This window comes from Ambystoma mexicanum, chromosome 1p, assembly GCF_040938575.1.
Source record: "Ambystoma mexicanum isolate Mex_15411 chromosome 1p, UKY_AmexF1_1, whole genome shotgun sequence".
Taxonomy (NCBI): Eukaryota; Metazoa; Chordata; class Amphibia; order Caudata; family Ambystomatidae; genus Ambystoma; species Ambystoma mexicanum.
Genome location: NC_090921.1, coordinates 646,680,927 through 646,706,451, shown reverse-complemented (window position 1 = coordinate 646,706,451; position 25,525 = coordinate 646,680,927). Strand labels below are relative to the sequence as shown.

Sequence of the window (25,525 nt, the reverse complement as noted above, 5' to 3'; positions counted from 1 at the left end):
ATAACACACTGGTTTAAAATAACACACTGGTACATCTCTTGACTGCCGCTATTCACAATTTGAGGCGGCTGTCCCGGTTCACAATTGGTTATTTGTATCTCGCCATTCACATTCTGGCAGACAATATGGCAGTCAGCTTCCCGAAAATGAAATGCATGATCTCTACAGTCACCTCTCCGCAATGTCAACAATTCAAACGATTCTTCCCATTTACAGTCTGTCAGACCCCGTTAATAACCAGACTTTGCCCACAGCTCCACCCCTTTTTAATCTTCAAGCACCCTGCTCCCAAAAATCACAGAATTGCGTCATTGCTATGAAGAGCAGGCTAATCAAGGTGGCAAAGACCAGCCTCTCCCTACATATTATTGGCCACTGTAAGTAGTTTCACTTTGTCATTGGTTAACTCCAGTGTTTATCACGGAGGTGCCCGCCTCTGCTAGTGCTGATGCTCATAATGGTCTGCCCTCTTTACGTAGCTTGCGCCGTTGGTCGCGTAGCTGCGGTTGTTACGCGACAGTCTGTGACAGCATAGCCGCGGCTGGCTGAAGCCAAGGAGGGCTACGGTATGGACTCTCTTTGCTGAGGAAAAACGATCCAGACGGCGAGAAGGGTGGGAGCGGACAGGTAAGAAGGCTCCTGCAAGGCCTGTCACTCCGCGCCCGCCCCCTGCGACCGCACCTGCGTCACAGCTCCACCTACTAGTGGGAGAGACGCGCCCTGGGGCGGCAAGAACTGGAAGCATCTGCAACACGCGCAGGCAGGTGTGACCTCACGGGCGGCCAGATACACCACTTCTGTGGCTCAAGATGAGTAGCAGGAGCGCGAAGGAAGGGAAATGGGTTACCCCTAGAGTTCCGTTCACCTATTTAAGGCTGAGGTGGAAGAAGATCGCTACCGTTATCTGTTTGTTACTGCAATCACCCGCAGCCAATACGTGCGATTTGAGTCTCATGGAGCGCACAGTAACATGTCGATGTGAGGGTTAGTGAATTCCTGTGTATAAGAAGCTTAATTGAACGTGTCTTTTTTCCAGAGGCTACCAAAATATACAACTTATAGAGATCGGAGTAATTTCACCTACTGGTCCTGGGTTGCCATTATTATCCATTTCAAGGGACGTGACCCGTGTGTTCTGGAATAGTGTAGCAGAGGCTCCTGGTTGCGAGTTTAACTCTTTTTTTATTGCTGCAACAATACCAGCAATGCAAAACAAGCAAACATCTGTAGCATTTAGTCCATAGGCAACTGGTCTTCAGCTGTCCAGGGTGATGCAATATAACATGCATACCAACATTCAAATGCAACGGGGAGGGAGATTCCCACAGGGAAATCGGGAGATGCATATTTCCTCACCATAGGAATGCATTGGGGCTACAGTTATTTTATTTTTATTTATTTTATTTATATGTTTATATTGCGCTGCAGCCCGCAGGCATCGGAGTGCATTACATTAAGACAGGCTGGAATGTAGGAGACAGGACATGGCGAGGGCCACATAAAACAAAACATAATGAAAAGATGTTGGGTTCACTGAAGTAACTAAGTTAGGCTCCTATTTGAAGAGAAGTGTCTTTAGTTGTTTTCTGAAGAGTAGATGGTTGGTTTCAAGTCTTAGTGTGGGAGGGAGTTTGTTCCTTTTAAGGACCGCTTTGGTCGTAAAAGCCCTACCTAATCTGTTTTCTTTTTTTTCTGGAATAACTTGGAGAAGGCCAGTCTTATTTGATCTCAGATTGCAGTATGATTCATACCATATGAATTGTTTTTTTAGGTAGATTGGCGCTTTTCCATATAAACATCGGTGTACTACGGTAATGGCTTTAAATGTTATGCGTTCCTCGATAGCTAGCCAGTGTAAATCCCTTCTGTCCTTTGTGACATGTTCTCTCTTAGGTTTACCTGTGATTGTTCTAATAGCGTTGTTTTGGACCACTTGGCATTGTTTTAGACGTTTGCTGCTGCCACCCAGTAGTAAAGAGTTTCCATAATCTAACCGGGAGAGAATTGTGGCTCTTGCTATTGTTGTGCTGTTTTGTAGGCTCAGCAAGGGTCTGATTTTTTTCAGTAGTTTCTGGTGATATTGGCAGTTCCATTTAAGGTAGGCAGTGTGGGCTTCTGCTCCCAAGGATGCCTGTAGGTAAATGTCTAGTGTTTTCACTTTTTCTGCTATAAAAATGTGTGTCTCTTTGATCTTGAATGCGGTGTATTGCAGACTTAATTTTTTTCTAGCATAAGGTGATCCGAAAACCATGAGCTCTGTTTTGGTGGCATTTAAGCACATCCAATTGTCCTTCATCCAGCTTTCGATGATGCTATAAATTCTCGAGAGTTTTTCGCTGTCCTGTTCATAGGCATAGGTTTTAGGCGGGAGACTGTGAAAAATAGCAATATTTTTCACCTAAAAATCAGGAGTCTCCCGCCTAAATCGGGAGGGTTGGCATGTATGCAATATAATAACGTCTCTGAAGACGTTTTCTAGTTCACTTGAGAGGAACACCGGGAGCTCGACCTGCTCTGAGTCGCGGCTTTGCGCTCTTTTTTCCTGGCGCTTCTGGCTTCCGATGTGTCCCCTTCTGTTCGTTCCTTCTCGGTCTCTCTCGCTGTGGCTTCTAGTTCTTGTTTTCAGGCAACCTCTCTGTCGGGGCTTTTGCAGGGGTTGGGCTCCTCTTGTGTCCTCTCTGCCTTGCGATGCTTCTCAAACATGGCTACCCGTTCCGTGTTCCACATGCAGCCATCCTCGGTGCCGACGTGGTTTGTCCATCTGTGGATGACTTATTGATTTACTGAACTTCGAACCTGTCATTTGGTCCTTGCTTGGTAGTCATATTTTAATCCAGTCTCCTTCCTTGACCTTGCGATCTTGGGTTGTTCTTCTTTGGTCGCTTCATCTTTTCATGCATGCTTTGCTGTTTTCCAGCCTCCACACCACTTCATCCATATCTACTTTGTCATCCACTCTTACTCTGGTCAACCATGGCGGCACCAGTGTGGACGCTGCTCTCCTCCCTCTCAGCATTCGAAATGGCGAAAATTTGGTGATGCCGTTGGGAGTTAACCTGTGGGCCGCAATAGCCTCCTTCACTGTTTTGAAAGGATCCATACCTGAATCGGTTGCTAATTGGATGGCGCCTTTAATGAATCTTTTGGCTCTCTCCACTAGTCCATTTGCTTGGGATGGTACAGCGCGGCTTTTCTCTGATTTATGTTGTGTTTGTGCAGGAATGACTCGATAGCCCTCAACATTAGCTGTACTCCATTGTCTGTTCTTCCACTTGCAAGCTTCCTCCAGGCTTCTCGTATCTGATCACATGATTCCTCGTATGAGCTCTGTTTCTTGTTTTAATGTCTTGAACATAATCATCTTCATCGGGATGGGCTGTTTCATTTGCCCATATTAGGGAAGCATCACTTCCCATAAACTGGCCTCTCGTCTTGCACATGGCTACGTGTGACAGTGTGCTGTCTGAACATCAATTTCTACAACCACGAAGATCTTGGACTTCCCCATGCTGTAGGGTAGGAGTGCACAAACGAAGCATTCTCCTTCAGAATTTCATCTTCCAACTTTCTTCATGTGCTGGTACCAAATGTTGTTCCCTAGGTGTGCTGTAGTATCCAGGTAATCGTTCAGTTAATTGTCTTCATGCATGCTTCTCTTGATTCTTAAGGTCTTCATGTAGTTTGCTACTGCCACATCTCTGAATGCATCTGTGTGGCTTTTTCTTGCTGGAGTGTTCTCAGGTATCCTGGTCCATGGTGCAGGCCTTTTCATCTTCGCCATTTAAGTGGACATGAGTCTGGCAGCTCTTTTCCTTTCTTCATGCAGTTTTTCTCTGCTGCGTGCAAATGCCCATGCCAACCAGCCTGACACTGGTCCGGTATATGGCTGTACTGTGGAACTGGTACTTGTCCCATGTGTTGGATCATATATGCTCGGCAATACAGTCTCTGTGGTTTTATTTTTCAGTTCCTCTTGTCTTTTCCTTGCTCTGGCTATGAACGGGAATAGTAAGTCTCCTAACATTTGTGTCCTTTCGGAGAGTTTTTCTGAGTTAGCCCTTGTTTTCTCAACAGTTTCTGATGTGTCTGCGCCTCTTGGCTTTTCTTTCAACGCTTCTTGTTTTCTCATGACAGCTTTGTGACATTTCTTATGGCAGGCAGTTTCTTTTCTCCTGCTGTTTTGGTTTGTAGTTCTGCAGTCATTGATGCTAGGCCTGTTTTGTGTACATTCAGTGTTTGTGTGCGTCTAGTTGTCAGTGTTTTTACTTCATTCATTTCATGCCGACCCTGTCTCCGGCTTTCCTGCTCATTCGTTACCACAAGTGTGTGTGTCGTTGCTAATTGCATCCATTTCAAGTTCATTCACTACACCATCAGATCTTCTTGGGACTGGAATGACTATATAAGGTCTGGGTGCTTTTGTGGGTCTCATGTGTACATCATCAGGTGGGTCGACTGAAATTGGAACGCTTTGTGCACCAATATAGAATGCAGTTCTAATGACAGTAGAATAACGATAAATACAATGCATAATTACATTATGGTTCGGTATGTGTGGCAACAGCATTTTCTTCCAGAGAAGCAGGGATGCCTCTCTTCTTGCCGGAGGACCAGGTTGCTGCTCTGGACCCCCATCTCGATCATTCACCTATGTTGATGTTAGTATTTCCTTATCTAATGTCGTTTTTCAAGTTCTGAGTTTGAGTGTCTGGTGTTCAAAAGGTGTTCCCCTTCCCCTTCTGGAAAGTGACAATTGTCTTTTAATTCAGGATACAGTTCCTTTATTAGACTATGGAAAAGAAATCAATTTAAGTAATACTTCAGTGTGTCCCTTTACTGTGCATGTTCAAAGTAGGTGAGCTCCCTGTCCAACCCCGAATCTGCTTTAGTCTTGAGGACATGTTGGACACTAGTCAGTATGAAAAAATAGGGAAAAATAACAAATGGAGCTCTCGATTCTGCTTCCTCAATCTGTCCCTTGGCAGAAGGTTTCACTGTCTCCTCGGGAACCTTCTCTGATAATTGGAAAGTTCCACTTGAAGCATGATTCCATGCAGTAGCATTCCCATTTGTGCAACATTAGCTGGTTCTCCGATGAATGTGAGGACGTCAACATCAATTGGTCTCCCCACTAGCTCTGGAAAGTCAGTAACTAGGCGAAACAGGACATTATGTGCCAGCCTGCTGTCCTCTGGTTATAGAGACATCTGTCCAGTCTTCGTTGAGATTCAGGATCATAGGTTTTTTCCTTAATGTAAACCATGTCTGCACTGTCCGTTCACGTGGAGTGCGACCAGAAAGATTATGTTGTTTATGAGACGACTTAGGTTCTCTTTATTCATCGGATCTCGAAGGAAGGTCAGTGTATCAGTTGTTCTCCTAACAATAGATGGACAGTCTTCAATTATGCTAAAGAACAGGGCGTTGATGAGCTCATCTATTTCCGCCTGTGTTGGGAACATTTGATTCTTTCTCACTGTACTCGGGGAGTACAATGAATTGTTCTGCAATGACAGAAAGCAGTTGTCTTATTATTTTTTCATTTTCAGGATCTTGGAGAAAGTCTGCAACACTTGTGATTCTTCCTACCAGTGACGGGTATGATCTTAGCACTAAGTTGAAATAAGTAACCACATCTTTTGTGATATTTCTACTGTGGGACACCAACAGTGATTCCAAATAGGGTCTCGGTGTGAAAGGAATCGGGGTACTGTATCTTCTTCCAATTTATGTGTCCTCGGACAAAATTTGGCATAGTTTTCTAATTAAGGCTTCAGCGTGCCTCAGTCCAAAGTTCGAAGTCAACAGACTATGTTGTGGCTTACGCGTGCAATTTTCTTCTTCACCCTGCAATTAGGATGCACAGAGTTCAGTTTTTATGCCCATTTCCCCTTTTTTGCTTAGAGGAATGTCCAAAAAGAAGCCACAATCTTTAATCATGCGTCCTTCTTCCTCGTCATGGATCTCGTCTGCACGTGCTGTGGTTCTTCCCCGTTGCTCGTCGATTCCTCTCTTTGGGGTGCAGGCAGGGGGCCCTCTCCGATGTAGGGTTTGATATCAGAGAGCAAATTCCATGCTCTCCTGCCCTGTAGCTTGACATCGGACGGACTGCAGTTCTCTTAATGAAAGGACCCTTGAATCTTGGCTCATCCCACCTTTTCCTTGTATGATTTTTCACCAAGACAGCATCTCCAGGGAAGACGAGTGGAACACGTAGACCTTGAACTGAGTCTGATGTAGTGTCTCCTTCTGTGTTCTGTGCTGCGCTGCACCCTTTTCGTTGTCGCTGCAGCTGGTCTGAAATTAAAGTAAGGCAAGATGTCATACAGTTCAGATAGTTTTGCATTTCCGACCCTAAAGCCTCTCGTGTCGACTGGGCAACACAACTAGCTCTATCTCGCGGTGTTAGGGGAGTTCTCATTCTTCTTCCTTTGGCTATCTCATGTGGCGTGAGTTGATGGTCGGAGCTAGGTTGGTTCCGAAGAGCATACATTGCCAGTGGAAGGCACTGCAACCATCCCCTTTTTTAGAGTAAGCTTCAACTTGGCTATCCTTTCCTTTAACAAGCCGTTGAGCCTATCACAGACCCCATTACCTTCTGGATGATGACACCAACGAGAAGTTGTACCTTATACCAAGAAACAAGCTAATCTGCTCGAACACTGTATTAACAAAATGAGCCCCGTTATCTGATCTCATTACTTCACATACCCCCCACCTGGGGAACACTTCCCTCACTAGGAATTTGGCCACACAGGTAGAGTCTGGGTGTGTACATGGACCTGCTTCAATCCACCTAGAGAATGGACACACCACAACAATCAAGTACCTGTACCTATTGCATACTTGAATCATGTCGATCTAATCGACATGCAAGTCCTGGAAAGGCCCATTTGGCCTGGGGATGACTCCTCCCATTACTTTTAATGTGTGCCCAGCGGTGAATTGTTGGTAGATTATGCATTTCAGCATAAAAAATGCAACATGCTCAGCTAAATTCGGTATGAACCAGTCTTCTGCGATTGTTGCTGCTAGATTCTCTTTTGTCATATTTTCGCTGGGTAATGTAACTGCTCCAGCGCTAATAGGGCTACAGGCATTACTGGTTTACCAGTGCTGTCTTGTCGCCACAAGCTGTCAGAGGGGTTTAAAGAACACCCTCAACGTTTCCACAGGTTTTTCTCTTCCTGTGGTGCCTTGCCTTGGAGCTCCATTAATTGTGTTTGCCCCAGATCGCTATAGGTTTCCGATGTTGCCCATGCAACCATCATCCTTTCATTGGTGCGTGCCACTTCCACTTCCATAATCGTCTCACTTTTGGATGCCATACGTTTGGCTTCTGTGCCTGCTGCTTGGTTCCCACGTGAGATAAAATATGTCCCCTTGGTGTGGGCGGCGCATTTCACGACCGCTATGCCCACTGGGCGCTGTAGTGCCTTAATCAGCCTGTCCAATAAGGCTGCATGCTGCACTGGTGTGCCGTCCGCTCGGAAGTAGCCCCTCCTTTTCCAGCATGCTAAGCCTGCGTGCACTGTTGACGTCACATAGGCGGAGTCACTGTACACCATTGGTCTGGGTGATTCTCAATGGCGAGTATTAACGCCAATAATTCTGCAGCCTATGCTGAATAATGAGATGGTATTCTTGCACTAAGAAGCACTTGACACTCCATTCGCTGTGTGCTTTATCACAGCAACGCCTGTCTATCTTTGCCCATCACTTTAGTCGATTCTCGAAGACCCATCAATAAAGACGATCTCTCCTCCTGCCAAGGCATTTTCTTTTACCCTGGGAATTTCATCGTAGAATTCTTCATAATTTGCACAGTCATGTATTGGCTCTCCTTCAGTGACTGGCTCTGCGATGAATATTGCTCGGTTCACTATTTTACATAGGACTATTTTAATCAATGGGTTTGATATGATCACTTCATAAGCAGTAGCTCTCTGAGATGTCAATGTGCCCTTTGGTTTCTCTAGAATGGCAAATAGTGAGTGCTCGACGTACAATGTCATGGAGCATCCCATCACAATGGTTGTAGCCTTCTCTGTGGCGAACGCTGCGGCAGCTAAACTTTGTTTGCATTGGAAATGGCCTCTCATTACTGGGTCCAGGTTCCCACTGTAGTATGCTAGGGGCTTGTACCCCAAGGAAGTTCTTTGAGCGAGTACTGCCGTCATGACGCTGCCATTTGTGTGTGAAAACAGGTAAAATTCCTCTGCATAATTGGGAATTTCCGAGAACTGGAGCTGTACAAATCGCTCTCTTGAGATCAGCAAATCCTTCCTCCATGGCTTCAGACCATTCGATCTTTTCCTTTGTCACTTGGACCTTCTTTAGGGCCTGAAGTAAAGGCTTAGTATAAGAGCTGTAATCGAAAACCCATGCCCTAACATAGTTGCACAGGCCTAGAAAGCTCTGCATCGGCTTTATCGTGTGAGGCTTAGCCGTGTTAAGTATGGCTTCAGCCCTTTCTGGAATCACTTTCTTTCCCTCATATGAGCTTAGCTGGCCTATGTACAGCACTTCTTGTTGACAATATTGTAACTTTTCTTTGTCCCCTTTCTCAGCCAATATAGTCAGTAGCTGAACAGAATCGTGCCTGGATTGTTCTGAGGTGCTGCAAATTAGGATGTAATCCACATATTGCAAGACAACACTTTCTAATGCAATATTCAAATCCATCTGCAGGACTCTTTTGAAAATAGACGGAGACTCACAGTATCCCTGTGGCAGCCTTGTGCTTTTCAGATGCATTTGTCTGAACGTGAATGACGTCGGATCTTGTGAGTCACGGTGTAATAGGATTGAAAAAAATGCATTTTTCAAGTCCATCACTGTGAAATATTTTGCCTCAACGGGTACATTACATAGAATTGTAGCCGGGTTAGGGACTAAAGGGAACTCGGCCTCAACAATGTCATTTATTGGGCGTAAATCCTGAATTAAATTTGATTTTTTGATAAACCGCAGTATTGATGTCATTAAGATGCCATGGGTAAAATTGCTCCTGGTTTCAGTTTAATCCTTCTCCAACCCCCTTTAAGAGACCTACGTCATAGGGTCCGGTAGTCCACACTGAGACAGGCACTTTAGCTACATCATCATCAAAATATTCAAGATGTTTTAGCGCCAACATCATTCTCTGAGGTACTTCTCTTTTAATTATCGGTACCCAAAAGGTGAGACTTACTTCCACCATTGTCTCTCCTGTTTCTGTTTGTTCTTCAAACAGATCGTCATCGGTGACGTCAGTCACTCGATATCCTTCTTCAATGGCAATTATTGCACACCATTGTCTGCCTTCATCATCGTAACCATCAACCAAGACCACTTTCCCTCGCACTACAGCTGTGTGTATCATCAAGGGAAATACTTGTCCCTCCTCCTCATGCATGGGTATTCTTGGTCTGAATAAAAACTCATCAGGGGTTCTCATGATCCTGCCTGCAAGGCTTGGCAATCCCGCCGTAAGCACTTGCATGCCATATGCAAACATTTCTGGCTCTACTGGTATGGCCCTCATGGCTATGTGTCCTGAGTATGCTCTAATCATTTTGCATACATTTGAATAGTGCATTCCTGGAGTGAAGCATACTATGCCCTCCTCCGTGAACAAATTTGTCATGTTCAACTTTGTCATTAAGTCTCGACACAAAATGTTTACTGGGGTCTGACGTGAATACAGTAAAGGGTACACTCATTTCGCACTCTCCTATGGAGATTGTGAGTGCGTTTGTAAAGGGAACTCGATTGTGAGCTCCTGTAAAACACTGAATATCAATGGCCTCGCCGGACAAGGAAAACTTGCCTTCACGTATGCACGAGCGTGTCGCATCCATGTCAACTAGGAAGGAATATTCTTTAACCCTTATAACGACATCCACCCTAGCTTCCCTGTGAGGGTCTGGTGTCACTGATAGGATAGAGCACATCAGGGTTCCCAGTGAGTTGTCCTAGTTCATATACAAGTTTGGTCCACCATGCACTTGTAGATTTTCCCCATTCCCATTGTTGCTTCCCCTTCCAGGGTTCTGGGTCTGCCCTGTGCTCATCGTGTGTGACACTTGCAACGGTGCCTGTTGGGTTTGCCTTTGTAGAACACTGACCATGTTCTGAGGTTGCACTCCTTGTTGCACTGCTGGCGCTTGTTGTTGCACCGTGTGATTCTGTGCAACTCCCTGTTGTAAAAAATGCAGGTGAATTCGCCATGCCTGCTCACATTCCTTGGCCGTACTGCATCATGCCTTGGCTCCTGCATGTGCGCGCCAAGTGCCCTGTCACTCCACACAGCCAACATACTGGCGGTGGTCGGATTAATTGCCCATTTGCCATATCTGGGCTTCCATTTTGCACGTTTTGAAAACCTCCTTGATTATTTTGGAAGCCTCCCTGATTGCTCTGCCATTCTCTTCCCCTAAATCCTCTTCCTCGTGGGTAAAACCCTACCTTACCCTGATTATTCTATTGTGGACTAGCCACCTGCTGCATGCTTTGTTCAGCTGCGCTAGTTAGCATGGCTCCTTCGAGAGCATACTTTGATAGTTTTTTCTGCACCAATTTCGCTTCCTCCCCTTTTCGAGTTGCTTCCTTTTTGCGATTCTTTTCCTGCAGCAGTCTACAATAATGTGCGATAGTCAACTGTATTTCAGCCAAAGGTTTAGCCTCGACTCCTACCAATTTCTTGAGTTGTTTCTGTACTGGTTCTGGCAGTCCTTGGCACAATATATGGTAAAATACAGGTATAGATTTTGTCCAAGTTTCATGAGTCTCGAGCACCCACGCGTCTTGGAAATTTTGTATATAAATCAGCGGATCTTCAGAATCCTTCATTTTGCGAGTCATTATAGCTCCTATATCGGAAGTATCTGGGTAAAGTACTCGTAGCGCTTTCCATACTGCTGCTCTGCAATTATTAAATGGCGCTCCGTCATGTGTGGTATTGATTGTGGTTACACCAGGGTACCCTGCCCGTGCCCACACGTCGTCTGCTCTCGCACCAAGTATGGCGATTAGGAGACCCTTAATGTCCCCTATGGCTTGCATGTTGTCATTTTTTCTAACTCATGTATCCATTTTCCAGCTCCCGATGTCAGCATTGGAAGCTTGTTTTTTAGGTTTTCCCGATCCATGTGTGGCCGTGGAATATATTGTGGTGTTACTCCCCCCTACACTAGTAGCAGAAACTGGAATGCGTAGCCCTCCTTTTCTTCTCTCATTGGTCTCCTGTCTATTGCAGGGGTAATATTCCTGCATCGCCGTCTACCTGGCAATGTCTTTAGCCTGTCTACATAGGGCGGTGAAGACACCCCCCTTTGACCATGAGATACTTCTTCATGTCGGTCAGACTGCGTGGCTGACTCTGATGCCCTTGGTGCAGACTCGCTAGTGTCTGACCATTGTATCCCTTTTTCCCTTGGGTGTCGTCTTTCGCTCTGCCTCCCTTCTTCATTTTCCTCGCGCTCCTCTCCTTCGGAGCCGGACATCGTTTGTTCCCAATTCATGCAACTCCTTGTATCCTCTTTATTCCTACCTATTTCTACAATATCCAGCACAGGTCTCTATTCCCACTACTTCGGGTGACATCCTCCGTGTCATACAGTTGAGTGCTTTCCAAGCGCTCTTCTTCCCTCTCTTCTTCGGGTATTTGTTCTAGCCCCATTTCATCATATATTTTGTCAATCGTTTCTCCGATGCTTCTGGTGTCGAAGCCCTCTTCCATATTTGGCCTAGACGTACCTGGTACTGAATCGTACGCATGAAAGAATTCTTCGAGGTCTTCCCAGTCTACAATTGGATTGAATGAATATGCATGCTCTCTGTCTTCGCTTACGTTCGATATCATCATCAAATTCCTTTCGCTTTCTTGCCTCAATCTTCTTCCTTTCTCTTTTCATTTCTACGTTCATCTGCCCTTCGTATTTCCTCATCTTTGTTTCCTTGTTCTTTTCTCACGTATCCTTTGCTCTTCTAACCTTTGCTGTTTCTGCCTGTCTTGATCGTAGGCTGCTCTTGGGTTGTGATCAAGCTGTTTTTCTTGCTCTTCGCGATATAGCTGTTCTCGCTTTTGTCTCTTTTCTTCTTATCCGTTTGTCTCTTAACTCCTTTTCTTTCCTCTTTTTCTGTGTCTCATCTAACCTCTCCCTTTGTCCTACGTCATAAATGCCTTTACCATCAAATCCCAATAAAATTTGTCCTCCCATCCAATCGTCTTCCGCGAATGCTATCATTTGAGTTCTGTCTCCGTTCCCTTTCCATCTCTTCCCTTCTTTCTTCTTGTCGAGAGATGCACTTGTCTGTGCCTGACCTTTCCTTTCATCATCGCGCCTCCCCATGTCCTTTGGGACTGCACAGGTAAGATCCTTGTCCTTATCCTTCCCTTGATTTTCATCACTACTATGTGTAGGTGACTCATATGCGGGGTTGCTGTACCCCGTGGCTGCCTTGAGTTCCCTCAATGGGTATAATCCCTCGTCCTTACTTCCTTCAATTGTCGTTTCGGGCAGAGCAGGTGGCGCGGTAGGCGTCTCACCCCCCTCAGTGCATATATTAAGTATCCAATCTGTTGGCGGCTCTTCCTCTTTTGCCTGTTCGTACATTTTTCACAATTCGAGAACAGCAAGGCGTTTTTCTAGCTTCTTGCCTGTGTATGTGGCATGCAAATATGTTCGTCATATGTTGTAAGTTCAGCTTTAAATAAAGACCCATTTTGTGGCCATGGCACAAACATCTTGTGGGCAGTACCTTTAACCCACTCGGTTCTATACTTTCTTTAGCTTGGGTGCATGTTTTGGCAATTGCTTGCATAAATGTGCTAATGGAGTTATGTCTTCCATGTTTAGATCTATTCCCTTTCCTCTTCTATAACACTCGTCAATGCTTTTGTGTGGTTTAAAACAACTTGTGACAATATGAGCGAACACCAAACGCTGCAAGCTCCAATCCAAATTTTCCACAAAAATGCTATATTACCAATTTGCTCAAAAACATCAATTCATGTGCGATTCTGTCTCAGCTATTGAATCTTGCAATTTTTTAATCAGTTCTCTAAAAAACAATTCACATATGACGTCACAACAAAACATGTAAGACAGACACTTGACAGACTAGACGGACACCAGCTGGACACATACCTCTCCCGCCCACACTAGACGGACACCAGCTGGACACATACCTCTGCCTCTAATCATTACCCCTTCATGGAGTGTAAACGTACCCCTGTCACAACGTCTTTAAATGTTGTGGTAGCCTAACTGTTCCCCATTATGTGGGACTCTGGGTACACGTTTCTTCTAGCCGCTATATTTAAAGCGTAGGAATAAGGCGGATCCTCTCACTTCTCAGGTGTCTTCCCCGGTAACCTCTCTCTTCTTCTCTTCTTGGGTGTCCTCACTGGTATCTTTTATTTATTTAATTATTCTCGATTCTATATATATATATATATTATACACCTTTTTCCCTTTACTTCTTCTTCTAAGGCATACACTGTTTGCCAAAGCACTACATTTTTTTCTTCACTCACCGCTCGCATGGTTCGTCTCGTGATCCTCAGGATCACCGCCTTCTTCAGATTTTCACCCGATCAGCTGCCCGTAGGAATGGGAAGGGATGTGTTGGGAGAACGGGTCGCTTCAGGCCCTGTCTGTAGTCACTTGCTTACGCTACCATTGTCTACGGGGAGCTTCACGGTCTACTCAGCCGAATGGCAAAGGACTCGTGATATTGCCCAAGACCTATAGTTACTTTATGTCGACGGTCAATAGGTGTCCTACTTCAATCAATAATCGATAGTCGATAAACCATCCGATCTTTGCTACCAAGTGTACCGAGAGACCCCCAGCCGGCCCATAGAGTCAGGGTTTTGCTCTGCAGTACTTTAAGACGAGATAGCTGCACTTCGAGGTGGATGGGGGTGCAGGTTTTCTTACTCCAACACCAATCAATAAAGATAACTCAATGGTTTGGCAAAGGGGAGTTTGTTTAATGACAAGTACAAAAAACGGGGAAACATGGAAATCAACAGTGATGCGACAGCCCGTCTCGCTTCAACTTCCTCGAACTTCATACAAAACATAACTTTTATACCAAAAACGCATCATAATCTGACGTGTAACACTCAAAAGTTAACATGCAATTCTATTGGTAGGAAAAAGGTAACTTTAATATAGGTTATATATCTGTATATGCTAACAGAGTGAGGGGATTGGGTAAATACTGTTAGGTGGGCGTCTAAGCCCTTCTTCAACAGTGACTACTGTAGACGTCACTAAAAGTACAACGTCTCATTGGTTCTACTAACTATAGGACCCTAGATTATTTGGTCCATTATGATTGGGTTGGCATCAACCCCATGTATAAATCTCCACTTTGCTTAGTAGCAAGCAGAATGGTCAACCAGGTTCAGGGTGTGCCCCAATTCACCCTGCCTTTCTACAATCAATCATCACTTTATGGGCTATGTGTCAATGAGTTCACTGTGGTTGGACTAGAAACTGCATCTTCTTGTCTCGAAAAAGTGCTGATATCTCTGTCTGGGTGGGTGCTAAGCCTAGGTGTGAAACTATGCCTCTTCTCGCTCGGCTGGTCACATGCTAGCACACCATGGATTTACCTTGTTTCTTCCAATTTGTGCATTTGATTTTCGTTTCACCCTGCCACCTGCCTACGCCTTCTTATCTCATTCCTTCAGTGGCAGGATATTCTGTTCTTAGCTTCAATTAGAAGTAGCTACTGTTCATAGCTTTTATCAATATGACTTTGGCTTCCCCGGCACGAGCTGCCTCTGTCGAGTTTCGATTCAGCCTCTTTCCTCGTGGTGCGAGAATATGAAACTTCTTTTGTTTGGCCCATAGTAATCTGAGTTGGTTCTGCTTTTCATGCAAAGTGGACTCGTACTTGTATAACATGCTTCATTTTGAGGTAGATTATGTACAATGGCGCTCGCCGCTCTATTCTTCTACTTAGCATAGCAAGCCGCACTGTTTTCTTAGCTTTCTTGCTGTTACACGCATATGTACAGGCGTTAGCTGGTTGAATATCTTCATCCTGCTTTCAGTTGAAGTTCCCTTGTTTTTCTACACTGTTCTCTTCTTTTAGTTTCACGATATCTTTATTCATGGTGTTTCGTCTCTTTGGGTCATCATAGCTTCTATGGGTGCGTTAGTTCAGACCCTTGTGACGTCACCATTCGTCTTCCATTGAGGACTTTTTGTGTTCTTCCTGCACAGTAATTAAACAATCTTAATTTCGTCTCATTTGCTGGTAGGGCTTTCTCAATGGGTACCTTACTGCCCATCGTTGTCTGGTTATTGATACTTCAATAGGTGTCGTTCTTCTAATAGATACTGGGCAGAGCCCCACTGCGGCTCTCTGCTGGTTTATCTGTTCATCATACGTTACATATTTCGGTGTGAATGTTCCTGGTACTTCAAAATGGGCGACTGGAGTGCAGTATATTTGGGACCTCCTTACACTCTTTTTCGATAGTCATTCTGGGCTATCTTGTTACAGGTAGCCATATACGAGCACAACCGCCAAGTCCTTTTTTCGTTGCACTGATGAATCTAAGAAACCTCTTAGTTGAAGTACAGAACCAAATCTACAGGTATCGGTAAGGCAACAGGACAACCACCAGAATTTGAGTCTGAAACAACATATTGAAGAAGTCAGTGGGCTTGGATGTGCTTAAAGAAATGGCAATAACTGGGGTGGGATTATCTTCACTTCTGTGCCCTTAATCAAATATCGACTTCCAATCCTTCTCTAGCAAAATCGTTATTTGATGACAGGGTCCAGAGACTTCTTATTATGCAAGTTTAAAGAATCACCAAAAAAGAATAGATTTGCAATGAAAGGTGATGAACACAAGTTTACTAAACCATTCTGCTGCTCTAAGGATATCTTCTAGACAATCCCCTGCCCAAAAGGGGTTAAAAACCATGGCGCCTCTGGCGGAGTGCGCAAAAGGAACCCAAATCAATGCCAGCCTGAGGCATGACCATGAAAACGCATATGGCAAATGTGGGTGATGAGATGGGCTTATGCGGTTTTCTGAAGGAAATGAACAGTTACCCTTTAGGCCCTTTGTCTTGCACTAGTAACACTTGAGACAACACAACACACACAAACAATTCGGTAAAATCATGATTGTGGGATATGTTACTAACCTAAGACCTGTCTTAGTCCTTTGTGAAATTGTGAGGAATCCGCAACAGGAGAAGCCCTTGAGATATAAGGTCTTAATGCCTGTGACCTTTGTAAAGAAAATTAAACCAAATACCAATCCTAATTGGGGCCCAAGCCGGGAACTTCCCATCCCAAAGAACCGAATATCTAGATTGCATGAGGCGTTAAAAACGTATAGCCAGCAGAGGTCTGCACACAAGGGGCTTTTGATCAAACCGTGTTTGAAATCATGTTGGGTAGAATTGGCGGGTCTGTAATCATTAGTGGTCCTATTTGAATTGGACAGCTCAAACTTTCTCAGAAAATTCAGATACTTCACTTCAGCTGAAAGGGGATCCAGGTGTCAAGACAGACACCAGTCAAAACACGTTGTTCAACTGGAAACATTTAGTATGTGAATTCCAGAGGCCCATGACTCACACATCGACCGCACTGCCTACTCACAGCTCAATGACTTTGTGGAATCCCACAATCTCCAAGACCCTGCAAAATCAGGCTTCGGTCTGTGCCACAGAACAGAAACCACGCTGATCTCTATCTGGGATGACCTCAAAGAGACATTAGACCTAGAAGGATGTGTAGCTCTTATTCTTCTTGACCTCTGCAGCATTTGACACCACCAAGCACATAATCCTTCTGGACAGACCGCACTCATTAGGAATACGCGATTCAGCTCTCAAGGATCGCCTCGTTCCACCTCTAAAAGACACCAAATCACCCCTCTCCCCTGTTCCTCTCTGCTGCTTGCCCATTTAACACATGAGTACCCCAGGGCTCATGCCTCTCCCCACTTCTCTTCAACATTTACCTGACCTCCCTCCCCAGGATCATCTGCACACACAACCTTACTTTCTACAACTATGCGGATGACACACGAATCATCCTGAGAATTCCTAAATCAACCTATCCCAGCCCTGACCTAGCAGCATTTCTCTCAGACATTGACCGCTGGATGACGACTAACCACCTTCTTCTGAACCCGGGTAAAATGGAGATCATGGTTTATGGTAAATCTGCTCTATTCCCTCTTCTGACTCCCTGCTCTATTCGCTCTTCCGACTCCCTAGCCACCTTCACTCGGCTTCCGAACCCCCCCAGCCGCCCACGACCACCAGCACTGTAAGAAATCCTTGACTGCACAATGGACTTGGACCTTACTCTATCTCACCACATGAACAACTCACCCAAAGCCTGTCACTTCCACCTTAAGCTCCTGAAACGTATCTTCCCTTACCTCACTTTCCTGAACAGGCTGGCTGCAATTATGTCCATTATCATGTCCAGACTAGATTACGCGGACTCCTTCTAACTGGGTGCACCAGCCTACCAGTTGAACTCAAAAGAGTACAGAACTCGGCTACCAAACTGATTCTCGCTTTGGGACGAAGGGACCACATCTCACTTACCCTACACTGGCTCCCAATTGGACAACGAATGGCAACTTTCAAATTTGTATGTATTATCCACTGAGATGACGCCTTACCACCCACCTCGCACCCTTGGGCCAAGCACTGCCCTCCTCTTAGTGGACCCCCATTCCAAGTTAACCAGGATAGGAGGATCAACCTTCTCAGCCCTGGTGCCAACTTTGTGGAATTCACTGCCTCCCCGCATCAGACATAGTGAAGACTACATAGCCTTCCTGAATGCACTTAAAACCTGGCTCTTCGCCTAAAACTCACAAGAGAACACAGTGAACCACCCAATCCTACCATCACCACAACTCCTGGCGTGGCACCCGGCTGATTACGTACCCAGACACAGACCTTCTGGCCTTATATCTAACTCCTCTATTTTATTTATTGGTCATTTTATATAGCGTCTATAAACCTAACAATGATTTCACTACCATAGCCTTTGCCCAGACCAGAAACCCTAATCGTAGCGGCACCCGACAGAATTCCGTACCTGACAACACTTTTTTTACTCCCCTCATCTGCAGTAATTCCATACACTCTGAGGCCTAAAGCTATCTATCACCATTAACCAGGGGCAACTGTGCATGACTTGTAACCTATCCACCAATTAATCACTCATGAGCTTGATCAATGCTACGGAATTTTGCACCACACAATCATCCCATGAAGGGACTTGACTGCTAAGTCTACCTACACACCTGGAAATCCAAGAGCAGAACTAGATACTGGGGGTCCGACTAACAGTAACCTGTTAAATCACACCTGCCATTGAATTTATATGATATAATGAGTCATTTATAACGCACCTGCACACAAGTGTTTCTATAGCAGAACTACCCAACGGTATTCTGTATAGCGGAACTAGCATCCCAAACTCTAATAGCGCTTGTGCATTTGATCACTGGCTTACAAATATGCACTATGCTATCAAACCAGGAAATGCCCTTGTCTGATAATCCTACATATCTTGAAATCCCTGTGGAGAATTGTATAGCAAGTAACATTTCTAGCATGTATTCCCTACTAGCCCCATCTATCAGGGAGTATCCTAATAGAGCTTCATATTGGGGATTCTATTTAGCAAGCTGCCGACCAAGGACGCCGCTAGCACCTATGAACTAACATGAGTTGTGCGGCAGAACTGACTGTCACCTTCCATCACCTTTTGACAAACAATTCAACCCATCAAAAAGCAGGGAGATATAACACGTCCACCACAGACACTGGAAGCTGAACAGGAACAAGGTCCCCCTGGAAAACTCAGACTCAAAAAACACACCACTATGCTTACTCATGCCTTTGCACCAGCAAACAATAAAATGCAGCTACACTCTTCAATTAATTCGGCCTAGTTGCACACATACTTGCACACCTCCACAAACACCTCAACAGTCTTTAGGACTCAGTTATACCCCTCGAATTCGGCCTAGCTGCTGAAGGCAAGTGAACGCTCACACCAGAGAGAATACAACCCGCTAGGGAAGAAAGTCGACCTTGTAATGATAACAAGTTTTAATCTCCCACATAGATGAGAGAAACAGCAAATAACCCTGCTGCTAAGAACTTTCTGCCAAAAAATAGTACGAGCAGAATCTTCTAAAGTACTACATCGTCATACATGATGCAATAAATAGGGTAAAATCCTGCACGACTGGATGCGGTGTGCCTATACAGGATCCACCTGCCCCATAAGGGATGCCAGGCCATCCAGGCCATTATTTGCAGCCCAGTCTGTGCGTCTTCCTTCACGTGTGTGCTGCAGTGATCATCTCACATTGATGGTCAGAAAACAAATGAATTATACTCCTACTATACAACTATTTTATTACTCATACTGTTCACTTGGCAGGCCTTAAGACGGGCACAAAGGAGGTTCTGGGGTACTCTTAACAGTCACACACACATTTCACTCGCTCCCCTTCGCGCCATCAGGCTCCAAGGTCTCCACCCTCATTTTGAACTATAAATTATCCCTCCCAGCACCTCGCAATACAGATCACACGATTGTCGCTTCAACAATGTGCCCTGTTTGTCCTCTTTGAGCATCTCAGGACTTGTTGCTTTGGTGATGTTGGTCAAAGGGGCACCTGGTGCCATGGAATTCAGAGGTCTTATTTTTTTTAGTCAGTTATATATGGGCCATAACTTGTGGTCGCTTGGGGATGGGCCGGGTCATGCTTTGGCCAGTGTGAGATAACATGCCCCCAAGGCGCCTGTCTGTGATCACAGCTTTGTAGGGCACATTCCTCTAGAGTAAAAAACACATCTTTGCAACACTGTTAGAACAATGAATAGGCGTTGTGGCAGTTGGGGGTGTAGGCTGTCCCCATGGGGGCTCGGACATGGCTGGATATTTCCCTCATCTAGCAATTTGGGCCTAATGCATGCAATGCCACATTGGGCACAGGCCTTCCCTCCTACCTATGGTTACAAATATCTACGCAAAATAGCAATACCTTGCGCGTTTTATGCCGCGTCTCATGCTGTAATATGTGGACAGACTATATTTGGTTACATTGAAGTAGGATCCCGATAAACTGGTAGGTGGTCCTCTTACCGTTCCCTCTCACCCCTTGGGCCATCATAGTGCTTTGAATGCATCTAACCCCACCCTAAAGTGCCTAGGGGAGGTAGGGCAGTGCTGCCCCCTTCCCAACATTCCCCCCTTTCGTTACTTCTATAGTAATAAACTCTGCTATACCTCTTGTGCTCCAGCTACCCTGTCTGCTTCCACATATGGTTGAGTTCCTTTTATTGGCCCTACACACTGACCACAAACTCTCCCCCCTGCATGCATACTCTTCAGGTGAGCAAGTCATGTAGATGCATTCCCCTTCCCCCTTCCCCCTTCCCCCGCCAGGTACACCCACACCTCTGTATAATTTTCTGGATCAGGGGGTGGAGAACTAGTAGTGTGGTATAGATGATCAAGTTCATCTCTATACGGAATGGGGAGCATTACATGTTTAGAGTCACCTTGTGAGATATCAGTTTGTACTTCAATATTTTTTGTTTTGCGAGATGCTTTTGGAGCTCCAATTGATACCATCATTCTTGCGCTATTAGGTGCCACATTGGTACAACATCGAAGGGCCAGCTGACAGGTGCCGAAAATAACCAGGATGAACACAATGATGGGCATTAACATCTGCATGATCGCTCCAAGCCGCAATGTGGTCCAGCGAAATGCCAAGGTAAACCAGTCACTGTCCTGTACTCCTCTCTCCTTCCTGTGAATACCCAGGTCATGGACAGCTGCGATGATGTGGGATAATGATGCGTTCTCCGCATCCTCTGGAGGAACCAATGTGCAGCAGGAGTAACCAACATTTTTGCAGACCCACCTTCCATTGCTACGTGTCCAACACGCAGCGATGCATCGTTTTATATAAGTCTCCTTGCACGAAGCTCAACCTTGATCACGTTGAACCCATTCTCTGTGTCGTTCGCGAGCTGGACAAGCTCCCGTTTTAGGATTTGCAACCCTATGGCATTTGCTGCGGTATGCACTTCCTGCAAAAGTAAACATGCAAAAAAGGATTCTGCTGAGCCGAAGAGCCTGTACTCTTCTGGTATTTCAGCAAGCAATGCGGAAGAGTCTTTGGATATGTAATTCGATCTTTTTCATCCTCTTTGGTTGTTGGAACTGTCCTTTTTCTGACAGGATATGGAGCTCTTGTGTGGACAACGGGCTCTTATCTTCATTTTCGATTATGGGAGACTAGTTGATCCCTCGGCAGGCAGTGCGCCCCCATTCAGATGTTCTTGGGATTACTAATGGCGCTGAGTGCAATGTGGCCAGCGCACAACAGCCCCTCAATGATGGTAGGAGGTGCAAGTAAGCTTGCTGGCCACAGACCGAGTAGTAATCCATCAATGCCGATGTTTGTTTCTTCATGTCTGTTATCTAGAGAGTCTTATTGCAATGTTCGTTTGAACCGTCAAAAACTGTACCCCCACTGCGGAAACAAGTCTATATTCTTCCTTGAGCACTCGCACCAGCTTTTCCTTTGTCGCAATCCATGCCAACTTTGTGATATGCTCTGTCCAGATTTGCACACAGAAATTGTCCATTCATGCTATCCTTTCCTTGCTATATGTTACCAGACCTTCTGCCAAGCAAGGTAATTATTGATATGTTTACGCCCTTTCACCATCATATATGGAAGCTTTACACACTTGCTATCTTTTGGATCGCCACAATCTCCTACTTTCGGAAAACAACCTTTTCGCTGTCCCTCCCCCCTGATGTATTGGGCATATTAAACTCATTAAATTAATTTCCATTGTTATTGCTAGTGTTCACATTAGTGCCAATATATGTAACGCCACTCATTATTATATGTATTGTCCCATTTGTATAATATACAATCCTATTACCCCCCCCCCCCATTTTCCCTTTATTGGAGCTCCCCCTATAACACCCTCCCCCAATACAAACACAATAGTACAATCAACAGCACACAGAGACCTGCAACAATAGCCCATCCACAATAATAAAAATAGGTCCATGTTTTCTCATTCGTACATCTACAACTCGGGTCCCTATTTAACAGATTATTTACATTAGTCACGTCCTCTTCTTTCCTAAAATAAAAACAGACAAACAAGACAACAAAAAGGAGAAGCATACAAGACGTACTTTGTACACAAAGAAAGAAGAAAAAGGGAGAGAGACGAGGAAGAAAGAGGGAGGGTGAAAGAGAGGAAAAGAGAAAGAGGGCGCGAGAAGGAATGAGAGAGAGAGAGAGAGAGAAGAAACAAGTGCTCCTGAAAAAAGGGAGATGGAGCTAGCAGCTGGGTTTCGGCCTGCCACGCAAGCTTGCCACCGTACACATATCGCTCCTTGACAGGCCGGGGAGGTAGACTGGGTACACGTAGTGCTACCCCTTGTTTTAAGATAACTGATGTACCAATGTACTCTCTGGAAGTGTCCTACGAACGTCAGAAAGGTGAACCATGTAGCATAATTCTTTCACTTTTACAGTGAGTGGAGTACAAAACGCCACCTTGTAGGGCCCTTACAACTGAGGGTTATTCCATCTGCGCCTAAAATTGTGGATGTAAATGAGGCCTCCAGTTAGCAGTGGTTGCGTGGCCGGGATCGGCTCGGGATCTGTCACTGTAGTAGTCTCGACATCCAGTGCCTCTGTCGTCACAATCCTGTGAGGTGAGACGCATTTAATGACCCTAGTAAGTGGGGTCAAATACTCCTTGAACTCGTCACCGCTGCTGCCCTATGTGCGTCTGAAGCCCTTCTTACAGGGGATATGCGAGTATGCATATGCTGGCCAGTGGCCACTTTATGGGGTGACAAATGGTGATCTTTGCTTGGCTAGGTACGTAAACTGAAGAGGGCAAGGGGCAAACGGTGCATCAAGCTTTTCTTCAACGCGGTAGACAGTTTGGATAACCTACTTTTAAGGAGCCTATTTATCCTCTCCACAACACCATTTGCCTGTGCGTGGTAAATCGAACACATCCGGTTCTTGATGCCAAGTAGTGCTGTAACATGCTGAAATAATGTATTGAATAAATGTGTGTCATTGTCTGACCTTAATTCATGGAATGGGCCAGTAGGGTGGGGCAAGGTGCCCTGTAACATCCGTAGTGTCATCACTGTACTGAAGTCTTGTTGACACATGGTGCAATGTGTGACAATTCTTTTTTTTTTATTATTTTTTATTGATGTCGCATGCAATTATATTTTCATCGGTTGTTTATCTGAATTTGTACAGGGATTGTGGCTACAACCTTCTACATATAGGAGAGTTTCAAAAGTTGCCCTAAATGCCACGTGCGTATTTGTCCATGTTAAGTAGAGTGCCTCAACAGTTGTTCTAGTTGCATTCTGTAATGGTTTCCTGGATGTTTGGTATAAACCGTCCTCCTGTATATCTGCTGCTATGTGTTGCTTCGAACTGTGCGATGGGTAGTGTAACTGTTCAAAGGCCAAAGCTAGCAGCTCTCTGTGCATTACTGACTTCCCAGAGCTCTCCTGCCTCCGTAACAGATCCGTCAGAGATTGCTTACAATGTCTCTGTGACCACAACTCTTTCTCCCTTTCAGGTGCCCTTCCTTAGTTCGATAATCTGGGAGATGGGCAATGCTGTATTAGGTGCTGGCTGTTCACTTGCCGGTCGGGCAGTCACAATGTATCAGCGGGTATTTAGTTTGGCAGATACACCGCCATTTTGGATGCTGCATCGGTAGCTGCATTCCCTGTTGATATTCTGTCTGTCCCGTTAGTGTGGGAGGCATACTTGACGGCCGCAACCACAGATGGGTGGGATAATGCATCTATCAGTATGTCTAGCAATGCTGCATACTGCACTGGGGATCCATCCGCCCTCCGAAACCCCCTCCTCTTCCAGTGGGATAGACCAGCGTGCACAGTTGTTATAGCGTACGCTGAATCAGAATATATTGTGACATGGTGCCCTTGAGATGCTCTCAATGCTTAGATGACCGCCACGAGTTCTCCCGCCGGTGTAGAATAATACATAAGCATCCTTTTCATAACCACTGTCTCATACTTTCCTTCCGCAAGTTGTACCACCACTGCCCCAGTCCGTGTTTGCCCATCCTCCTGATCGATTTTGGAAGACCCATCAATAAAAAGTATCTCACCCTCTGACAATGCACAGTCCCTTGCTTTGGGAATGTTGTCCTCCTCCCCCTCGTATGTGGCACAGTCGTGCATCGTTAAATCCTCTGTAGCAGGCATGTCCTTTAAAAAGGTGGCACAGTTCACTGTTTTACACCTGTAAGCAACACATGCTGGCAACAATAAAGACAGACACAAGTGATCACAGTTCAAGGGTGTTTATTAAACAGTATGCAGGTTGGAAGAACACTTATTCTAAACCTAAATCTAAGATGGGAGCAAGCGTCGACCATCATTTGAAAATATGGCAGTCCTAGTGGTGCTGTGTCAAATAAAAGGGCTTATACTAAGAAACCTATTGCCAAACCTTACAACTACTACAAAAAGGGTGTGGGATGGATTTCAAGAAAAGAAGTGTTCTAAAATAATATGTCAGGATGCTGTAGCCTGGTTCTCCCTTCCCCACATTTTGAGCACTGGGTAAGATGGGATCTTGGAGCACAGCACACACTCAAGCTTCCCCAGCACAAGTCGACAGTTCTGTTCCAGTTTATCAGGAGCCTCGATGGCCAAGTCTTGTTTCCTTTGAAAGTCGCTTGCCTTCAAGGGGCTGACTTGTTCAAATAATTAAACAAAGGTTTCTTCAACAAATTAAAGTTTGTATTCTCTGCAGGGGATGGATACACCCCTGGGTCCCACTCTTCTGGGCGCTGACCCTTTAAAAATCGTATCCCAAAATAACAGTTCCTTTTCTCAGTGGACTTTTGTGTGATGGTTTCACCCCTCGATATCCCTCGTTTGCGCTCAGATCCTTCTCGATTGTTGGCCTCCCTCAACCAGGTTCACTATGGGTTTCATCAAGTCTTCCTCTATAGTTCTCGTACAGTCTTTTTAACAGTTTGCTCTGAACCTCCCTTTCTCGGGTTCACTTGATCAGGGTGATTTTAGCTCACCCCTGGTTCCCCCTCTTCTGGTCACAGACCTCTCTCAATTTTCTGTCTCCATCCACCGGGTCCACTATGGCTTGTCCTTCTTGACCGTTGGCCTTCATCAATCTTAATGTCTTTTAAAACAGTTCCAGTGGACATCCCTCGGCCGTGTTCACTTCTTTCAACACGCTGTTTCTTGGGACTTTAGACTTGCCCTCTTCTCGTCAGAATTCCTCTTCCGGGTTCACTCTTGCCAACTTCACATTCACAAATGTTTGCAGGATTCACATCCCTTGCTTTCTCACAGTTCCTAGGTCAAAGGCTTTCGACTGTAGAGGGATTTTACTTGGCCTCCTGTATGACCGGCTTTCGACTGTAGAGGGATT

The 25,525-nt window shown here is 45.2% G+C and overlaps 1 protein-coding gene across 11 annotated transcripts in view; it reads left to right on the top strand.

The window, feature by feature from the left end:
• Window positions 1-420: 420 nt before the first annotated feature.
• Window positions 421-25,525, top strand: part of MARCHF2 (membrane associated ring-CH-type finger 2) — a 1,824,254-nt gene continuing 1,799,149 nt past the window's right edge. For 7 of the 11 annotated variants that reach the window (XM_069649685.1, XM_069649688.1, XM_069649686.1 and 4 more), the window contains exon 1: window positions 446-627. The gene's annotated coding sequence lies outside the window, so the exon portion shown is untranslated. Of the gene's footprint in view, window positions 628-20,774; window positions 20,798-25,525 lie in introns of those variants that run through there. The other 4 variants (XM_069649689.1, XM_069649693.1, XM_069649684.1 and 1 more) reach the window with 3 other exon arrangements.